Below are 19,524 nucleotides of genomic sequence, written 5' to 3'. Positions count from 1 at the left end.
GGCAGGTAACTATTAAGTAACTTGCCAAGGAGTTGTGTGAAGCAAGATTCAAACTCAGGCCCTCCAAGCCCAACATTCTATCTGCTGCGCCACCAGTAACCAATACAAACATCTACTCTGAGTGCCTAATTTTGCAGAAGTGGACCTGAGTTCTTGAGCACTACAACAGGTCCAACCACACACAAAAAAAGGTTTTGAGAACAGACCTGCTGATAGAACATATGTCTAACATCCCAGGATCAGTCTATATAACTGTGCTGAGGCTTATTACTAAGTCAAATTTGTGGTGATGAATTTTCTTCCCAGTATCTCATGCATTACCCGATATACACTGAAGCAAATAGGTTAATCAATCAACCAGCAAGTTTTTATTAAGTACTTATTCCAAGACAAGTACTATACAAAGCATTAGGATAAAAAAAAGCAAAACACAAAAACAGGAGTATACATTTTAATGGGGGAGACAACATAGGTACATACAAGATGGGCATAGAGAATATGGACAGCAATTTGGGAGGAGTAGGCAGTAGCTCTTGGGGAACACTGGAAAAGGACTCCTGCAGAAGGGAATATTTGAATTGAGTTTGAAGGAAGCCAAGGTGAAGGTATGTAGCCAGAACATTCCAGGTGCTGTTTAGTCATTTTCAGTCATGTCCAACTCTTTGTGGCCCCTTTTGGGGTTTTCTTGGCAAAGATACTGGAATGATTTGTCATTTACTTCTCCAGCTCATTTTACAGATGAGGAAACTGAGGTGAACAAAGTTAAATGACTTGCCCAAGGTCACACAGTTAATAGGTGTCTGAGATCTGATTTGAATTCAGGAAGATAGTCTTCCTGACTTCTGGCCCAGAGCTCTATCTACTGTACCACCTGCCCATTCCAGATGTAGGGGATAATCAATACCAAAGGTATAAAAACAGGAGGTAGAATGTCAGATTCAAGTCCAGTAGGCCAGAGTAGAATGCATGGATATAAGAAAGAGAAAAGGGAAAAGGTGGAAAGGTAAAAGGGGACCAGTTTGTGTAGAACTTCAAATGCCAAACAGAAGAGTGTGTATTTCTTCCTGAAGGTAATAAAGAGTCACTGGAGGTCAGTGAACTGGTCAGATCTATGCTTTTAGAAAAGCACTTTTGGGGTGGCTAGGTGGGGCAGTGAATAGAGGACCAGCCCTGGAGTCAGGAGGACCTGAGTTCAAATCCAGCCTCAGACACTTGACGACACTAGTCATGTGACTTTGGGCAAGTCACTTAACCCTAATTGCCCTCCAAAAAAAAGCACTTTTGAAGTTGAGTGGAGGCTGGATTGGACCAGAAAGAAATTGGAGACAGGAAGATTAATTGGGAGAAACTTTATGAGTGGAGAAAATGGTATATATATATATATACATATATATACACACAAACACACATGCACACACACACACACATATATATATATATGGATATGATGAACATGTATTTGTATGTATGTGTATGTGTGTGTGAGATATTGTGAAAGTACAAATAACAAGATTTGGTAACAAATTGGATTGTGGAATAAGTGAAAGTGAAAAGTTGAGGGTTACATATTGCCTATAGAAAAATAGGCCCTGTTTTTTTACTTCCAGACAGTACCTAACTCAGGGCAGCAGCCTAGCAGTGGGGAGCTGAGTGGGAAGGTAAAGATAATTATTACCAGCATTTATACAGGCTTGTAAAGTGCTTTATAAACATTATCTCATTGGCAGTGAGAACTAGCTTTTATGGAGAGCAAAGGACCAACCAAGAACTAGATAGTACTAAGGAAAATGTTTCTGGTGCACAGAGGAAGGTGCAGGGCTGGAATATGTATCCTAGGGAGGGTTTCAGAGAGGCACAGGGGATAAAGCTGAGTTGGATTCCAGGAGAACAAAGTCGAACGAATCCCCGGGAGAGAGCTTTGGGTTCCTCACTGTAACCTCTTAGCATCTCAAGCCTAAAGAGTAAAGAAGAGGGTTAAAGAAAGGATGGAAAAAAAGAAGAGAAGCTGTGGGCTGGGGGAGGGTCATTGGCCTCATTCCTTCAATACTATACTTGTGGCTGAGAGTTTTGAGTCAGTAGCAGCCTCCATAGCTGCTTACCGCACTACCCACACGCCCCAGACTTCTGACTCTGCCCACTGCCCCTGTCACCGCAGTCAGAGCTTTGGGGACGGCGTCTGATGGATTTCCTCCTCCAGTAGGAAAATGGGCTGTATGGTCCTCCAGAGCCAGACCTGCAGCATCCTTTGGAGTTAGAGCTGCAGAAGGTAGAAACTGGAGCAGGAGCCTGGGGAGGGCACTTGGGAAGGCACTCAGGGGTCTGGCATTTAGTTGGGGGATAGCACGGCTGCTGGTTTTGTTGGCTGGACATCTCTGTAGAAGGTCACCAAATCTGATAGAGAATCAAATGGTAGATTAGATGCATAAGCTTCAGGCCCTGCTATATTTTTGTAGAAGACTCAGCCCCTGAGACTAGAGGCTTATGAAAACTTCCATGGTCAGAACTAAAAACTGCAACAGGGGGGCATGGAAACTGACCAGGTGAAATCCTGTGACTAGGTGACAGCTCTAAGATTTTCTTTCTCTCAACTCTTTGCTTTCTGAATAGGAAACACCTGCATAATGTCTTCCTATGGTGGCTTCCAAATCAAACCCTTTCAAAAAAGATTTTCTTTCCCATGTCCTAGAAAAATATTAAAATATTAAATAAATATACTTTCTTATGTAATTTTAAAAATTAAATAAAAATATTAAAATCCTTGTTAGGTATTCATATCTATGGTAAAGAAGAGTCAAGGAAATTATGTGAGTGTGCCTCATAAAATAGTCAACATTTATAGAGCACTTACTCTGGGCCAAGTGCTTTACAATTATTATCTCATTTGATACTCACGATAAACCTTGGGAGGAAGGTGCTGTTATTAAATCCTCATTTTGCAGATGAGGAAACTGAGGGAAAGAGAGGTTAAGTGACTTGTCCAGGATCACACAGCTAGGACATGTCTGAAGCCAGATTTGAACTCAGGAAAATGAGTTTTCCTGACTTTAGGCCCAGCACTCTGTCCACTGTCCCACCTAACTTCCCTGGTACTGATTCCAATTGACTGATAATTCCCGTTCTCAGGTCTTCCTGACTCCAGACCTGCTACACTGTGCCAACTAGCTGCCTCATGCGTATTTTTGTACAAGTGTGTATATGAGGATGGGAAAGAAGAAAGGAAAGAGAGGAATAAGTATTTGTATAGTGTCTACTCTGTGTCAGACACTGAGCTGAGCACTTTACAAAATCTTATTTGATCCTCATAACAGGATGAGGAACAGGGACTATTGGCGTCAAGAAATACCTAAATCATAATAACTGCCACATCTGAACCCCATGGTAAATGCTTAATAAATTTTTTTATTCATCCATCCATCCTTCCATCCACCCACCCACCCATCCATCCATCCATCTATCCATCCATCCATCCATCCATCCATCCATCCATCCATCCATCCACCCACCCACCCATCCAGCCATCTATCCATCCATCCATCCATCCTATTCTCCCTCCTCCCCACTCCCTACCCTCCTTTTTCCTCCTCTTCTTGCCCCACACACCCTTGCTTACTGTCATGGCTTCTTCTTGTTATCCTCTGACCAGGTGTCTTCTCTATGAAGAACAGGGATCACTGAGAACTCTATGTTACTCAACTCAGGGCTCCAGCCTTTCCACTGTGGACCCTTGCTAGACTCTCACCTGACTCAGTGGCAGTAATTGGAGAAAGGTTGACCAAGGACTTTAAATGGAAAGCTTCTTTATCTTATCATAGGCTCTGCCCCTTGGCTCTGGAGCACAGCCCATATATTCTGGGCAGCCTCATTCACAATCTGCCCAATGGGGATGACACATCTCCAGACATTCCCCTCCTGGAGGCCTCCTTCACTCACCTTCTAACCTGCAGGGTGACCTGATCTAAAGGTCTCAGGTCACAGTTGGTGGAAGAGGTTGAAGGAACCTGGGAGTATGATGGAAAGGAAATAGGAAAGATCCCAGCTATCCAGGGATGCCCCAGATCTTTAAATTCTCTTCTAAGATACTCATGCTTTTTGTCTATGCCTTAGAAAAAAAATTCTCAGACATTAAAGCTGGAAGACACTTTAGGTATTACCTTGTCATTTTATAGATGAAGAAACAGTGTCGGCATTTAAATTACTTAATTTACTTAAATTACTCCTCTATCAGGCAGGACATTGGACTGAATGATAGCTAAGGTTCCTGATGATGGACTGGGTGGAGTGGGAGGGGAAGCAAGTTCTGCTTGCTTCTACAGGCCTCAGTTCTGCATAATGAGCAGGACCCAATGGAGTATTGGGACCAAGCTGGTTTTAAATTGTAAAGACAGCAGAGGGAATACTCTGGAGCAAGAATCATCCACTAGATAGGGCCCTGAGAAGCCAATGGACTTATGATAGAGGGTATGAGGTACTGAGAAAGTGTAGAGTTACCATAAGGGAAGAACCAAACCTTTATAAGAGCGGGAGGAAGGAGTCCAAAGCAATCCTTGAACTTGAATCCTTGAACCTATGCCTACCAGTACTGTCTCACCCGGTAAAAATGGACAGCAGACAGATGTAAAAATCAAGAGATAGATGTAGATACCTTGAAGAAGAAAAAAAAGATATATAGATATAGAACTAGATGTCAATTTGGTCATATCAGCCAATCTACAAGCATTTTTAAACATTTGTTGTTTAGTTGTTTCAGACTCTCTACAACCCCATTTAGGGACTTGCTTGGCAAAAATACTGGAATGGTTTGCCATTTTATTCTCCAGCTACTTTGATGAGTCTTCCTGATTTCAAGACTGGTGCTATACCCACTGTGCCACCTAGCTACCCTATTAAGCATTGTGCTAAGAACTAGGGATACAAAAAAAAGAAAGGCAAAAAACTCTCAAAGTACTTGCCTTCTAACAAAAATACAGAAAATATGTAAATGGAAATTGTTTCTGTTTTGGACAGAAACCCTTCCCAGAATAATTTTTTTTTAATTAGATAAGGGACAATATTCCTCATTTCTTACCAGGCCTTAATCACTGAATGGGCGTTGCTTCAGACAAACTGAGACTTGGGAAACACCTTAATTTTAAAAGATCAATGTCTCCCACTGCATTGGGGCCATCAGGGTTATCTCCAGTGGTCCTGATTTATATCTTGCCACTCAATCTAGATGGCTCCAGGGGAGAAAGTGAGGCTGGAGACTTTAAATCCAATTCACTTGCAAGTCCGGATGTCATGGTCCTCTTTGAGAACAAAGGACAAACAACAACAGAGATGATATAATAGCTGAATTTATACAGTGCTTTCATTTGAATCATGCTTTCTTCAGAACCCTGCAAAATACAAAGTATGAGGATTATTATCCCCCTTTGAAAAAGGAGGGAACTCTGAGAGATTAAATGATTCATCCATACTCCCTTAGCTAGTAAATGGCAGAATGAGAACTCACACTTGAATAAGCTGACTCAAGTCCCCTACCCTTTCCAAAGCTGCATCACTAGTTTTTTAGAATCTTGTTTTTTGAACATCCCAAAATTTCATAGCCCTTTCCCCATATGATAGCAGTTGTACTGTTGGTATCTATTTATCAAGGAAATGCATAATGACTGAAGTCACTAAGAATTCAGAAACATCTTCAAATGAATTTGTATTTTATTATTCACAACAGCATCTATATACATTTCAAATAGTACCTACCAGCACTAATGGAAAATGAGCACAAGAAGCATACATTATAGTAATACATTGTCATTCAGAACACCCAAACAAATCCACAAAAATTTATTTAAGGAGTCAAAGATAAAAATGAAATGACCCCTGTCCTCAATCAGCAGTCCACAGAAAATCTGTTTACTGGTTTGTTGATTCACATGCATAGATCCTTAGACCCTTTACAATATTCTCATACATGGCTGGCCCCCAGGAATCTATAGCCCTCAGGTTAGGAAGGATGCACCTTGCCCTACAGGATTTCTTTTTTTTTTTAATAAAATGCTTTATTAACTTCTAGTTTACATCATTTATTTCCACAAGATTTTGAGTTACAAATTTTCTCCCTGTTTTTCCCTTATTCACCACCCCAAAATAGTGATCCCACTGGATATCCCCTCCTCCAATCTGCTCTCTCCCATATCTTCTCCCATACCCCCTCTGACTTTCCAGTAGGCATGGTAGATCTCTATGCCCCAGTGCTTGTATATCTTATTTCCCAATTACATGTAAAATAATATTAATAATAGTATATACATTTTTTTAACATTTGATTTTAAAACTTTGATTTCCAGATTCATTCCCTTCCTCCCTTGTCACCCACCCTTACTAGGAAGATAAGCAATTCAATATAGGTTGTATATGTGTATGCAAAACATTTCCATAGTGAATATATTGACTATATTTCCCTCCCTCCTATCCCAACTCCTACTTGTTCTATTCTCCACTTTGATCCCATCCCTTTTCAAAAGTGGGTGCTTCCAACTTCCCTCCCCCCCAGCCTGCCCTCCTTTCCATCATCCCTCCTCTCATCCCCTTCTCCCCTACTCTCCTGTGAGTTGAGATACCCTATTTAGTGTGTATGTCATTCCCTCACTAAGCCAAATTCAATGAGAATAAAGTTGACCCATTCCTTTTTGCCTTCCTGTTCTTCCCCTCCATTGTAACCATTTTCCCTTGCCTCTTCTATATGAGATAGTTTACCCCATTCTGTCTCTCCCCATCCCCTCTCATTATATTCCTCTCTCGCCTCTTTATTTCACCTTTTAAGTATGATCCCTTCCCATTAAACTGGTCCTGTGCCCTCTATCTATGTATACCTATACACATATATGCACAATTCACATATGTATTCATATGCCTATATACCCTCCTATATAGATATATATATGTATGTATGTATGTATATGTGTGTATATATATATATATTTCTATTTCTATTCCTTTCAACTATTCTCATACTAAGAAAAGTTTCATAAGTTACAAATATTGTTTTTCCATGTAGGGATGTAAATAGTACAACTTTGATAAGTTCCTTATGATTTCTTTTCCCTGTTTACCTTCTCATGCTTATCTTGCTTCTTGTATCTGAATGTCAGATCTTCTATTCAACTCTGGTTTTTTCATCAAGAATGACTGAAAGTTCTCTATTCCACTGAATGACCATATTTTCCCCTGAAACATGATACTCAGTTTTGCTGGGTAGGTGATTCTTAGTTTTAATCCCAGCTCCTTTGACCTCCAGAATATCATATTCCACGCCCTTTGATCCCTTAGTGTAGAAGCTACCAGATCCTGTGTTATCCTGATTGTGTTTCTACAATATTCAAATTGTTTCTTCCTGGCTGCTTATAATATTCTCTCCTTGATCTGGGCATTCTGGAACCTGGGTATAATATTCCTAGGAGTTTTCTTTTTGGGATCTTTTTCAGGAGGTGATCTGTGGATTCTTTCAACCTCTATTTTGCCCTCTGGTTCTAAAACATCAGGGCAATTTTCCTTGAGGATTTCTTGAAGGATGGTTTCTAGGTTTTTTTTTTTGATCATGGCTTTCAGGTAGTCCAATAATTTTTAAATTATCTCTCCTGGATCTATTTTCCAGGTAAGTGGTTTTCCCAATGAGATATTTCACATTGCCTTCTATTTTTTCATTTGTTTGGATCTGTTTAGTAGTATCTTGATTTCTCATAAAGTCACTAGCTTCCATTTTCTCCAATCTAATTCTGAAGGAATGATTCTCTTCAGTGAGCTTTTGAGATTCTTTTTCTATCTGGCAAATTCAGCTTTTTAAGTCATTCTTCTCCTCATTGCCTTTTTGAGCCTCTTTTGCCATTTGAGTTAGTCTATTTTTTAAGGTGTTATTTTCCTCAGTCAGGCTGTTGACTCTCATTTCATAATTTTCTTGCATCGTTCTTATTTCTCTTCCCAATTTTTCTTCCACTTCTCTTATTTGGTTTGCAAAATCCTTCTTAAGGTCCTCTATGGCCTGTAACTGGCTCGTATTTTTCTTGGAAGCTTTTGGTGCAAGAGTTCTGACTTCACTATCTTCCTCCTGTTCCATGCTTTGATCCTTTTTGTCCCCAAAATAGGAATGTATTTTACGTTGGGTTGCTCTGTTTGCTTTGCTTCCCTCGTTTGCTCATGTTGCCACATGATTACTTGACTTTTGGGCTTTTTGCCACAATAGGACTCTGCGACCAGACAGGGGGGCTTCATACCAAATGCTGGGGTTTTCTCAGCTGCCAAAGATATTTGTTGGGTGCCCTCTCTGAAGCCTCCACATGCTCTGGCAAGCTGGTCACACACCCCAGGACCTCCACCCTAGACCGCAATCCCAATCCAAGCAGGTTAAAGCAAGAGCTATTACCCTTCAAACTGGTTGCTTGGTCTCCCTACAATCTGCAGGCCTGGAGCTGAATCTGCCATGTGATGGTGGCTGCACTGTTGTGGTGCCTCAGCAGCTTCTCCCTCCAGGGGATAGAGGCCGACCGCACTCCCAAACTACTGGATCCCAAAATTCATACTGCACTGACCTCTAACTTTGTCCTTAGCATCTATGCGTTGATAATTCTGGAAACCACCACAGCTGCTGGTGATCTGAAATCCCTCCAGCCAGTGGTTAGTCAGGCCTGTCCTGAAGCTAAAACCTCAGGCTCATACAGGGCTGGGTTCAGCTCCCAGAGTGCTGCACTGGCCACTTCCTGCTGGCCTGCTGGGCAGGAGGTTAGCTTCTCTGTGTCATTTTGTGGGTTCTGTAGCTCCAAAGTTTGTTCAGAGTCACCTTTTACATAAATTGGAGGGGGTGGAAGCTAGAGCCCCACAGAAATCTTGTTTCTACTTCACCATTTTAACTCTGCCCCCTCTCGCATCTCACCCTATAGGATTTCTAAGATGTCTTTTAGCTCTAACATTCTTTAATTCCATGTATGTAGAGATATGGGGACAGATATATAAAAATATAGATATATCTAGCAACAGAGCTAAAGAGATCAAAAGAGATAAGAGACAGCCACACATAAGATGTCCCAAAAGTCTTAGTGTAGTTTTAAGCTTAAAACTGCACTAAGACTTTTGGGACACCCTGTATATTGGGTTAGACATATATATATTTATAAATAAATATATATGTATATATGTGTGTATATGTATAAGACATGGCATTGAACTATATGAGCCCTAATGTCCTTTGCAGCTTGAGTGTTCTCTCCTGATAAGAATTTTTGGCTCAGGTGTCTTTAAGAAATACTTTGTCCTCAGCTCTGTCTTGAACTTCCTGACACTGTTTGCTTGAAGCGAACAAATCAAGCATCCTATTGAAGTCTTTAAACTCAAGCTTGCAACATAAACTTAAGCTCTAATTCGGACTAGCTAGTTCCCTGACCTTCCCAGTGTAAAATCCTTATCTTCTCCTACTTTTAGTAAAATTCCATTGTACCCATGATGCTTGCACAGTCACTTTCTATATCAGGTAGCTGAAGTTGATACTCTGGGCTCTCTGACTTTCTACCCACATGAGGCTGCACTCTGAGCATAAATGAATTCCAAAGATAACTGTCTATGTGTTGATTAGGTAATTGGCAGCAGTACTGAATCAATGGAACTTTGGAATAATTTTTATCACATTATAAGTTTTCCTGTATATATAAAGAGAGGAACTAATGGTGAAAGCATAGATGTTTAAGTTTGCAAAGAGCTTAACAGACATAATATCATTTGAGCATCATTACAACTCTACAAGGTAGGTCCTACTACCCCTGTTCTATGGATGAGGTAACTGAGACTCTGAAAAGTAGTGATTTATCCATAGTCACAAAGCTAGTATCAGAGGTGGAATTCAAACTCAGATCTTTCTAATGGTGTCAGGAAGTAATAAAGACAGAAAGATGGCTGGATCTAGGGATAAGTAATTATTAAGATACATGACTGAGATAGGTCTAGAAACAAGTTAAGATACAGGGTTTCCCAAACATTTTAGTGCAATTTTAAACTATTAAAGCTTTAAGCTACTTGTTTGTTGCTTTAAAACTGCACTCAGACTTTTGGGATACTCTTTCTAGAGAGCTAGAAATATATGAGCCAAAAACACGTAAAAGAGACCGAAATCACCCTTTGATCCAGCAACAACACTACTAGGTCTGTATTCCAAAAAAAAATTTTTTTTAAAGAAAGGACCTATTTGTACAAAAATATTTATAACAGTCCTTTTTGTAGTGGCAAAGAATTGGAGATGGAGGGGATGACCATCAACTGGGGCATGACCAAACAAGTTGTGGTATGTGATTGTAATGGAATGCTACTGTGCTATAAGAAATAATAAGCAGGCTGATTTCAGAAAAACCTAGAAAGACTTAAATGAACTGATGCAAAGTGAATCTAGGAGAACATCATACACAGTAACAGCAATATTGTTCAATGATCAACTGTAAATGACTCAGCTATCCTCAGCAATAAAATGGTCCAAGATAATTCCAGAGGACTCATGATGAAAAATGCTATCCACCTCCAGAGAAGGATTTGATGGAGTCTGAATGCAGATTAAAGCATACTATTTTTCACTTTCTGAATTTTTTCCATGTTTTTTCCCTTTGGGTCTGTGTCTTCTTTCACCACATGATTAATATGGTAATATGTTTTGTATGATTAAATATGTATAACATATCAAATTGCTTACCATCTCAGGGAAGGGGGAGGTAAGAGACAGAAAAACTTTGGAACTCAAATTTTTTAAAGTAAATGGTCAAAATTTTCTTTACATGGAACTGGGGGAAAATAAAATATTATTTTTAAAAACAGAAATCTATTGAAGTAGAGATGACAGAAATGGAAGTAAAAATAAATGATTGACATGGTAAGAGGAATACAATGAAAAATTATAACAAGTAAACTAAATCCAAGAGACACATTGTGGCATGCCAGATAGAACTGGCTTTGGAGTCTAAAAGACTTGCACTTACATGCTACCTCTGACACATACTGTGTGACCTGGGACAAGTTGCTTAAGTTCTCAGTGTCCCCAAGCAATCCTCTAAGACTAGAAGTTCTTCATCAGTAGAGGGAGTTTCCTCACCTGAAGTTCTTTTCATCAATCCTGGGCCATCCTGGGCCAAACTAGCACCCTATCCCCACTCCAAAGAAATAAACAGACATAAGGCTAAGACCAATGTAACAACCAAAAATATGTACAATATAAAATTGACAATGAAATTACTAGTTGTGTGACCCTTGACAAGTCACTTAACCTCGATTTGCCTCAGTTTCCTCATCTACAAAATGGGATAATAATAGCACCTAATTCCCAGGGTTGTTGTCAGGATCCAATGAGGTAACAATTGTAAAGCACTTAACACAGTGCCTGGCACATAGTAAGAGCTATATATGTATATTAGCTATTATTATTATTACTATTTTGGTATAGACTTTATTAGCTATGGGAATTCAGAAGAGGAAGAGATCAATGTGGATTAGAATAAATAAAGAAGTTTTCACAAAATCAGAGAATCTCAGAGTTGGAAGTGACCTCTAAGGCCTTATAATCCAACTAAAAGCTGAACCAAAAAATCATACTAAAACACACTCTACAGGTGGTCATCAGACTTTGCTTGAAGATTCCCAGTGAATGAGAAAGCTCACAAGGAAATAAGCAAATATTAAGTGCCTACTGTATGCTAAGCACTTTACAAATATATCTTGTCTGATCCTTTCAACAACCTGGCAATGTAGGTGCCATTTTTATCCCCATTGTACAGATGAGGAAACTGAGGCAAACAGGGTTAAGCAACTTGTCTAGGGTCATACAACCAGGAAGTACCAGATACTTCATTTGAACTCAGGTCTTCCTGATTCCAGGTACAGCGCCTCCCAGACAGCTTATGTCACTTTTTCAGAGCAAAAAAAAAGTTTTTTTAAGTTGTGTTTTTCATTCCCTTCTCCGCCCCCCCCCCCCACACCAATATGAAACCTTAATTCACTTCTTTTCGGCTTCTGCCCATCGCACCTAGTTCTGCCATCTAAGGCCATACAGAACAAATCTAATTTTTCTTCCATTTGACAGCCTTTCAAGTACCTAAAGAGACTTATTATGCCTCCCTTTATGAGCCTTATTTCTGCAAGAAAAAAAACTAAACTAAAACTAAAAAAAACTAGTGCTAATGGAAGTAATAGAAGTGGTGGGGGTGGTAGAGGCCACATGGTAGTTGTGGGACCCTCACTTTCTGGAACAGATGTGATACACACACAAGTTATCTATGAAGTAAATTTCCAAAAACAAAACTGTATATCCATTAACTTTCATGATAAAATTATAGGTGTGCTTTCTCTCTTTCCCCACAGGAAAAGTGGGGGCCCCAAAGAAAAATCACATGTTAAAAGATCATATTTTAAAAATCAAATATTTAAATGAAAATGATCATTTTTCTGATGAAATTCCTCTTGTGATTTTCTCAAGGTATATGAAATCAGGTAGGACCAAATATATTCCTTTGTTGTCGTGGTTCAGTCACTTCTGAATTTTTGTGACCCCACTTGGGGTTTTCTTGGCAAAGATATTGGAATGGTTTGCTATTTCCTTCTCTGGCTTATTTTACAAATAAGGAACTGAGGCAAACAGGGTTAAGTGGCTTCAAATCTGAGGCCAGATTTGAATTCAGAAAGATGAGTCTTCCTGACTTCAAGCCCACTACTCTTTATCCACTGTACTACTTAGAGGCCCACACATTCCTTTAGACTCACAAAAGGCTATAAGATGGCATAACTTGGTTCCATACAGCTTGTTTTGACCTCCTAGAAAGAAATCTCAATCTGAAGGTCTATGAACATGTTTTTAAAGATATTTTGATAATTGTATTCCAATATTATTGATTTCCTTTGTAATCCTATATATTTTATTTTATGCATTTAAAAACCTTCTTCTGAGAAGGGATCAACAGGCTTCACCTGATTCTTCCAAAGGGATCCATGACACAAAAGAAATTAGGAACCATTCGCCTAGAATTCACCTTCAATAATACTTAAGGAAACAGGAATCTTCTGTGTGATAGCATTAATGCAGAAGTGGGGCAGATATGATAGAGCTAGGTCAGCGATAGGCCTGGGGTGGATACAATCAAAAAGATTATCTTTCCATTGCCCAGGGTATGGACCCTTCAACTGAGATGATGGTTTTAGACTCAATCTAAAAGTAGCAGGCAATGAAAATTAGGTTCATATGGCCAGCCATTGATTCTTGGGTCAATGCTCAACATCCAACCCTGAAAAGTTAGAGCCATCTTCAGCTCCCCTACATCTTTAATTCACTGTATCCAACTAGAATTGGCAGTATCATGTTATGGTGGGAAGAATTCTGGCTTTGGAGGTGGAGGACCTGATTTCAAATTCCTTCTCTGCCACTTACAACCTCTGTGACCTTGGGTAAATCACAAGACTTTCCAGGCCTTGGCTTCCTCATCTATAAAAAGAGAGGTTTGGGCTAGGTAGCTCCTGGCTCTAGAGATCCCTAGACCTATGATGTATGTCCCTTATTAGCTGTGTAACCTTTGGCAAGTGACTTGACCTATTTAGGCCTCATTGTCCTTACCTGTACAATGAAAAGATTAGATTAAATGATCTCTAAGATCCCTTCTGATTCTAAATTTCTGATCCTCTCTGATCCTCCCAACTTTCTCTTCGAAATTTCTTTTATGCCTGTTCCTTCCTAACCATCCACACAACTACTGCTTATTATCTAACACTCAGATAATTTTTTTAATTTTATTTATTTTATTCTGAGCTTAAGAAACAAAAAAAGCATTTCTATAACATAGTAGAATTTTTTTTAAAGGTGATTATACATGAAACTTTACAAGAGCTTCCTAACTGGTCTCTTTGTCTCTGGTCTTTTCTTCTATACAGTTTTTTGTTATTGTTGAGTTGTTTCAATCGTGTCCAACTCTTCATGACCCCAATTTGGGTTTTCTTGGCAAAGTTACTGAAATGGTTTTCCATTTACATCTCCAGCTCACTTGACAGAGGAGGAAGCTGAGGCAAACAGGGTTAAGTGACTTGCCTAGGGTCACACAGCTAAGAACTGTCAGGCCAGATTTGAACTCAAGACAATTAGTCTCCTTGACTCTAGACCCAACACTCTATTTACTGTGCCATCTAGCTGCCCTGTAGAGACTACTAAATTGATCCCCAGAATACTTTTATTTTCATCATGTTATTCCTTTATTCAAATCCTTTCATGAGAACTCTGACTGCCTGCAACCAACTGTGCCCAGACCAGGTTAAGATGTAATTGGGAAATGTTTGACAAAATAAATAAAAATACAATAAAACATAGATAATATTAATTTGTGATTTTCTAAGTCAACTTACAGCAGCAGCAGGGATCAATTTCTATCTGACACCACTAGACTAGAGAACAAAATCAGGTTGGTATTCAAGGCTTTCTGCAAACTAGCCAAACCCTACTTATCCAAATTTTTCTTTAAAATCAATTAACAAACATTTACTAGTCACTCACTTTGTTCCAAGTATTGTGCTAGGTACTAGATCAGAGATCTAGAGCTGAAAGGGAACTCAAATGCCATCTACTCCAACTCCTTCATTTTACAGAAGGAGAAACTGAGGCATGAGGCTGGTGACTTGCCCTAGATCACACAGAAAGTAAGCATCAAAGGTGCAATTTGGACCCGAGTCCTTTGACATCAGAGTGGCCCCTCTTTCCACTGTATCAGGAAATATAAAAACAAAAATGAAATAGTTCCTGCCTTTAGAATATTTACATTCTACAGGCAGAAGCAACATGTATAAATATAAATATATATGAAGTAAGCATATAAATATAAAAACAAGATAACTTGGGGGAAGAAAGCAGCTGGGGGTGGGGAAGAGCAGAGGGGCAATGAGGATTAGGGAAGGTTCCATGTAGGAGAGGCAATATTCCCTACTCAGAACCAGAGACTAGGGGTCCAGTCAGGCCATTGTTTTTGCTATCTCACAAATGCTTCATGCTCATTCTTGACTATGAGTCTTTCCTTATGTGCTTCTCCCCGTATGAGAGATTCCCCCCATTCAGAGGCAAATCACCCTCAAAGATGCAGTGCATAAATTCTCTCATCTGTCAAGAAAGGGAGTGGGACTAGATATTCCCTAAGGTACCTTCCATATCTAGATAATATCTGGACACAAGGGCTCCCCTCTCCTTGGCGACTTGTTCCTTTTCCTTTATAGGTTTCATTGTATGAAATTTTTATCAGGTCTCTCATTTTCTCTGGGCCTCAGTTTTCTTATCCGTAAAGCGGGGATAATAACCATTGCCCTATCCACCTCAGTAAATTCTATCAGTTAACACAATGGACCTCAATGCAATTTGAAAAGACCAAAGCCTGTACTAATAGGAAGATTCTTTCATCCAAATCCTGGGCACAGCCCCATGAGACACAACTTGTGTATCTGAAGCAGGCTTTTTCACAGCTCTAGCAGTGGAGTGGTGACATGTCTTTACATTCCCCACCTAGTGGCCTTCATTAGTCACTACTAGGGCATCAGAGCCACATAACCACTATTGGCATGGGTGGGGCAGAGATGGTGCAATTGGAAGGTATCTAGGACACCTAGGATGCCCCAAATATCCCTCCACAGGCCTGTCCTGCTATCTAAATTCACCATCAGGGTCTCATTCTTTTGGGTTGAAGCTTCTGGGGTTCAGGGCTTTCCCTGGATGACACAAAGGGCAATGGAGAGAGACACAGTGGGTGTAAGAAGGGTGAAGGGGATAGGGAATTCCCTTGGTGGGAACTCATTCCATCAGTGTAGCCCATCTGCGATTTAATAGATCCCTCAGGCCCATGGAAATTAAGTGGCTTGCCTGGGACTGCAGAGCTAGGTCCAGAGGCTCCATTTTGAAAGCAGGTTCATCTTCCTGTCTTTAAGCCTACAACTTTATTCACTCTACCATGCTGTCTCTGGCATAACAGATCCTGGGCAGTCAAGACTGATCACTTTTATAATCGTATCCTTGATGCTTGGCACATGGGGAGCACCTGATAAAGTATTTTCGTTCATTACTTCATTCTGAGCAGGTGAGATTTTGCAACTCTGGTTGTGATGTAATGATGTAAATAGGTTGCTCCACTTTTATACCTTGCTCTGCAAACTTTAAAGTATTATATAAAGGTTAGTTGTTATTAATATTATTGTTATTGTTATTACTTCACAGCCTGAGCTATTATTCCACCAATCTCTTTGGGTATCTCATAGTAATAACTCACAGCACACTTTAATAATATGGGTTGTTGTTGAGGTTCAGTCTCATCCAATTCTTTGTGACCCTACTTGGGGTTTTCCATGGCAAAGATACTGGAGTGGTTTGCCATCTCCTTCTCTGGCTCATTTTACAAATGAGGAAACTGAGGCAAACAGGGTGAAGTGACTTGCCCAGGGTCACAGAGCTAGAAAGTGTCTGAGGCCAGATTTAAACTACCCAGTGCTCTATTCACTGTGCCAGGAAGTGAAGGAGGAGCAAGGAAGGAGCTTTAAGGATCATCTAGTCCTGTGGTGTCAAGCTCAGATAGAAACCAAGGCCACCAAACTATATATAAGGACCTCTACAGTCTCATCTTAACTTTGAAACCACATATTAACATCATCTCTGTTATATCTTTATTTATTTTGTGAAATATTTCTCAATTACATTTTAATCTGATTTGGGCCCTTTCATAGCGTTAACTATTGTTAGTATTATCACAGCATCCCCATCCCAGACAAACAAGATTCTAGACATGGTTGTTGAACTTCATTGTTTATGGGTAAAAAATAATCAGTTACACGGGACTACTTGTCCTTCTTGCACAACACTCCACACCATGTCCCATCTCCCATGCCCAGAATGCTCACCCTCTTTACTTACATCTCTTTGCTTCCCAGCTTGCTCCAAAACTATCATGAAAGATCCCCTTGTGCAAGGTGTCTTTCCTGCCCTCCCTGTTCCTCCAGTAGCTTCTGAGAAGACCTCCCATCTACTCTGCATAGCTTATACATACCTAGTTATTTACATGTTGTCTCCCCCATTAGGATATAAACTCCTTGTCTTCAAGGTTTACTGGAGGATTGAGTTCTTTTTATCTGACTCAGGTCCTTCTTCTTGACCAAGGGACATGAATATCCTATGTGAAGATCAGGTTTATTTTTTTTTTAGCAATCTGACCAGTGGCCATGACATTCCATATGTTCCCTACCCTGAGGCCTCTGTTACTCACCTTCTGAGCCCCAAAGGTGAGTTGATTCACTTGTGATCCTAGACCTCATATATGCCATTCCTGATCTCCCCAAAATGTCCATCATGGGCCTGTCCAGGGCTAGAAACTGGTGATCAGAGATTCCATCCTTTAAGGTCTCTGGCTCATCAACATTATAATAGCAATCCTACTGAAGGGCAGGCACAAAATATAGGGCAGGCCATAGATCTCTTCTCTCACACATTTTAATCTCTGGTGAGTTTATAAGACTCAAGGGGCATTCATTTATCATCTGCTTCCCAGCCCTGCAGTTAGCTGAGACCTAGGTTCTGAGGATGTAGAAGTTAATGAAGTTTTGGTTGGCAAAGGAAAGACTGGAGAAAAAACAGGGGAAGAGAATAACTAATCCCTTCCTGCCCTCTAGTCACCAGCCAAACTGGTCTTCTTGCTGTTCTCACATGTGATTTTTCATCTCTTATCTCCATGCCTTTGTCCTCCCTCCTCAATTTTGCTTCTTAGAATAAGTTTCCTAAAATTCTCAGCTCAAGCAATATCTTCTCCATGAGACCTTTCTTGCTTCTCCAGATGCTAGCAGCTTCAAAAGTTACCTTGCATTTATTTTGCATATATTTATAGGTATACATGTTGTCTCTATGATAAAATGTACAGATAAGTCCTTGAGGGCATACTTTTTGGTCTTTTGTGGTACTTAGACCATAATAGGGTTTTAAAATACATGTTAATAGATGCATATTGATTTGACTAATCTGACTAGTCTTTCGCAAATCTGGTCTGACTCTTACTAGCTGCGTGACCCTGAACAAGTCACTTAACCTTGTTTGTTTCAGTTTCCTCATCTATAAGATGAACTGGAGAAGGAAATGGTAAACCACTCCAATATCTTTGCCAAGAAATCCCCAAAAGGAGTCATAAAGAGTCAGAAATGACCAAACAACAACAAAGATGTTTAGTACTCTCACAGGAAATAAAGAGAAAAATCAATCAATCCACAAGCATTTATTAAGCACCTACTCTATGACAAGGAGAACAGGAAAATATGGAGGAGTCAGCAAAGATGGGAATTTTGCACATGTCTGGCACAAGGGCAGGCTGTTCGCCAATTTAAGGGTGCAGTTCCTGCTCCAATTCTTTCCAGTCTTTTTTGTTCTACATTCTTATCCACCCCCCTCTCTTACCCCATTCAGGTCAATCCATTTGCTCAACAGTATCCTCTGACACTTTAGAAGACATAGTCCTGTGACCTTAGTCATTGGCAAGCAGATGGGTAGAGTATCATGGGCATCAATGACAAAGAATGAAATGCAGTTACACTATGGGTCTCAAACCTATTCCTATCTAGGGATGAAATTCCTGGAACTGGGTAAAAAAGATGATACATTAATTCCTCTTCTTTTTAACCAATTACTCTGGTAGAAGGACTAGGGCTGGTAATAAGTCTTTGGTTATTAATCAAACTACTCATTTGTAGCAATTACATTTTTATTTTCTTTGAACAATAACCTGTGATTTCATCAGTCAAGGAAATTCCTAGTGTGGAAACTACTTTCACCAATACAGATAAGTGATTCCTCTGTAATTTAGCCTTAGAGTTTTGCTTGTGGCCACTGAGAGGTTAAGTGACTTTCTCATTGCAACATAGATAGTATGTGTCAACAGTAAGACTAGAACACAGGAGTAAAGAGAAGCAAAAAATATATATACACATTTGTTCAACTGGAAGAGATAATGTGACAATAAATAAACCAGAGTTTTTCAGTGTGAGATTATCTTTATGGGTCATAGAGAAAGTTAAGATAGGCAGTAGAAGATAGGCTAGGTGGTGCAGTGAATAGAGCACCGGCCTTGGAATCAGGAGGACCTGAGTTCAAATCCGGCCTCAGACACTTAACACACTTACTAGCCATGTTACCTTGGGCAAGTCACTTAACCCCATTTCTTCTGCCCTTCCCCCTCCAAAAAAGCAAAAAAAAAAAAGATAGGCAGTAGGTCAGGAAGTGGTTTTGTCCTATTTTGGTGGCCTTGGTAAAAGAAGGAAATGGGAAGAATAGGGGACTATACTGGGGAAGAAAAGAAGAGGAAGGGGAGGGAATTCTATCTCATGTAATAAGGATTCATGATGAACCTCATTTTAACTGGAACTAGATAACGGAAGGCTGAATATATTAATATACATGACCACAGTTGCACACACATGAGTGTGGTATAAAAATTCAACCAGGATATAAATGAAGACAGGGAAAAGAAAGACGGGTACTTA

At 39.9% G+C, this 19,524-nt stretch overlaps 1 long non-coding RNA gene and 1 pseudogene across 1 annotated transcript; one reads left to right on the top strand and one right to left on the bottom strand.

The window, feature by feature from the left end:
* Window positions 1-19,524, top strand: part of LOC138153746 (heat shock cognate 71 kDa protein pseudogene) — a 572,612-nt pseudogene that overhangs the window by 448,711 nt on the left and 104,377 nt on the right.
* On the bottom strand, window positions 346-17,135 carry LOC138153799 (uncharacterized). Its single transcript, XR_011166455.1, has 4 exons — window positions 17,052-17,135; window positions 5,066-5,375; window positions 3,611-4,642; window positions 346-2,391 (listed from the first exon to the last, which is right to left on the bottom strand). It is a non-coding gene; the product is annotated as an uncharacterized lncRNA (long non-coding RNA).

Source organism: Petaurus breviceps, unplaced genomic scaffold (genome assembly GCF_028583685.1).
Source record: "Petaurus breviceps papuanus isolate PSGF00001 unplaced genomic scaffold, PetGlider_PUasm1.0 91023, whole genome shotgun sequence".
Lineage (NCBI taxonomy): Eukaryota > Metazoa > Chordata > Mammalia > Diprotodontia > Petauridae > Petaurus > Petaurus breviceps.
Note: the sequence above shows the minus strand (reverse complement) of the source record. Positions and strands in the feature narration are given on the sequence as shown.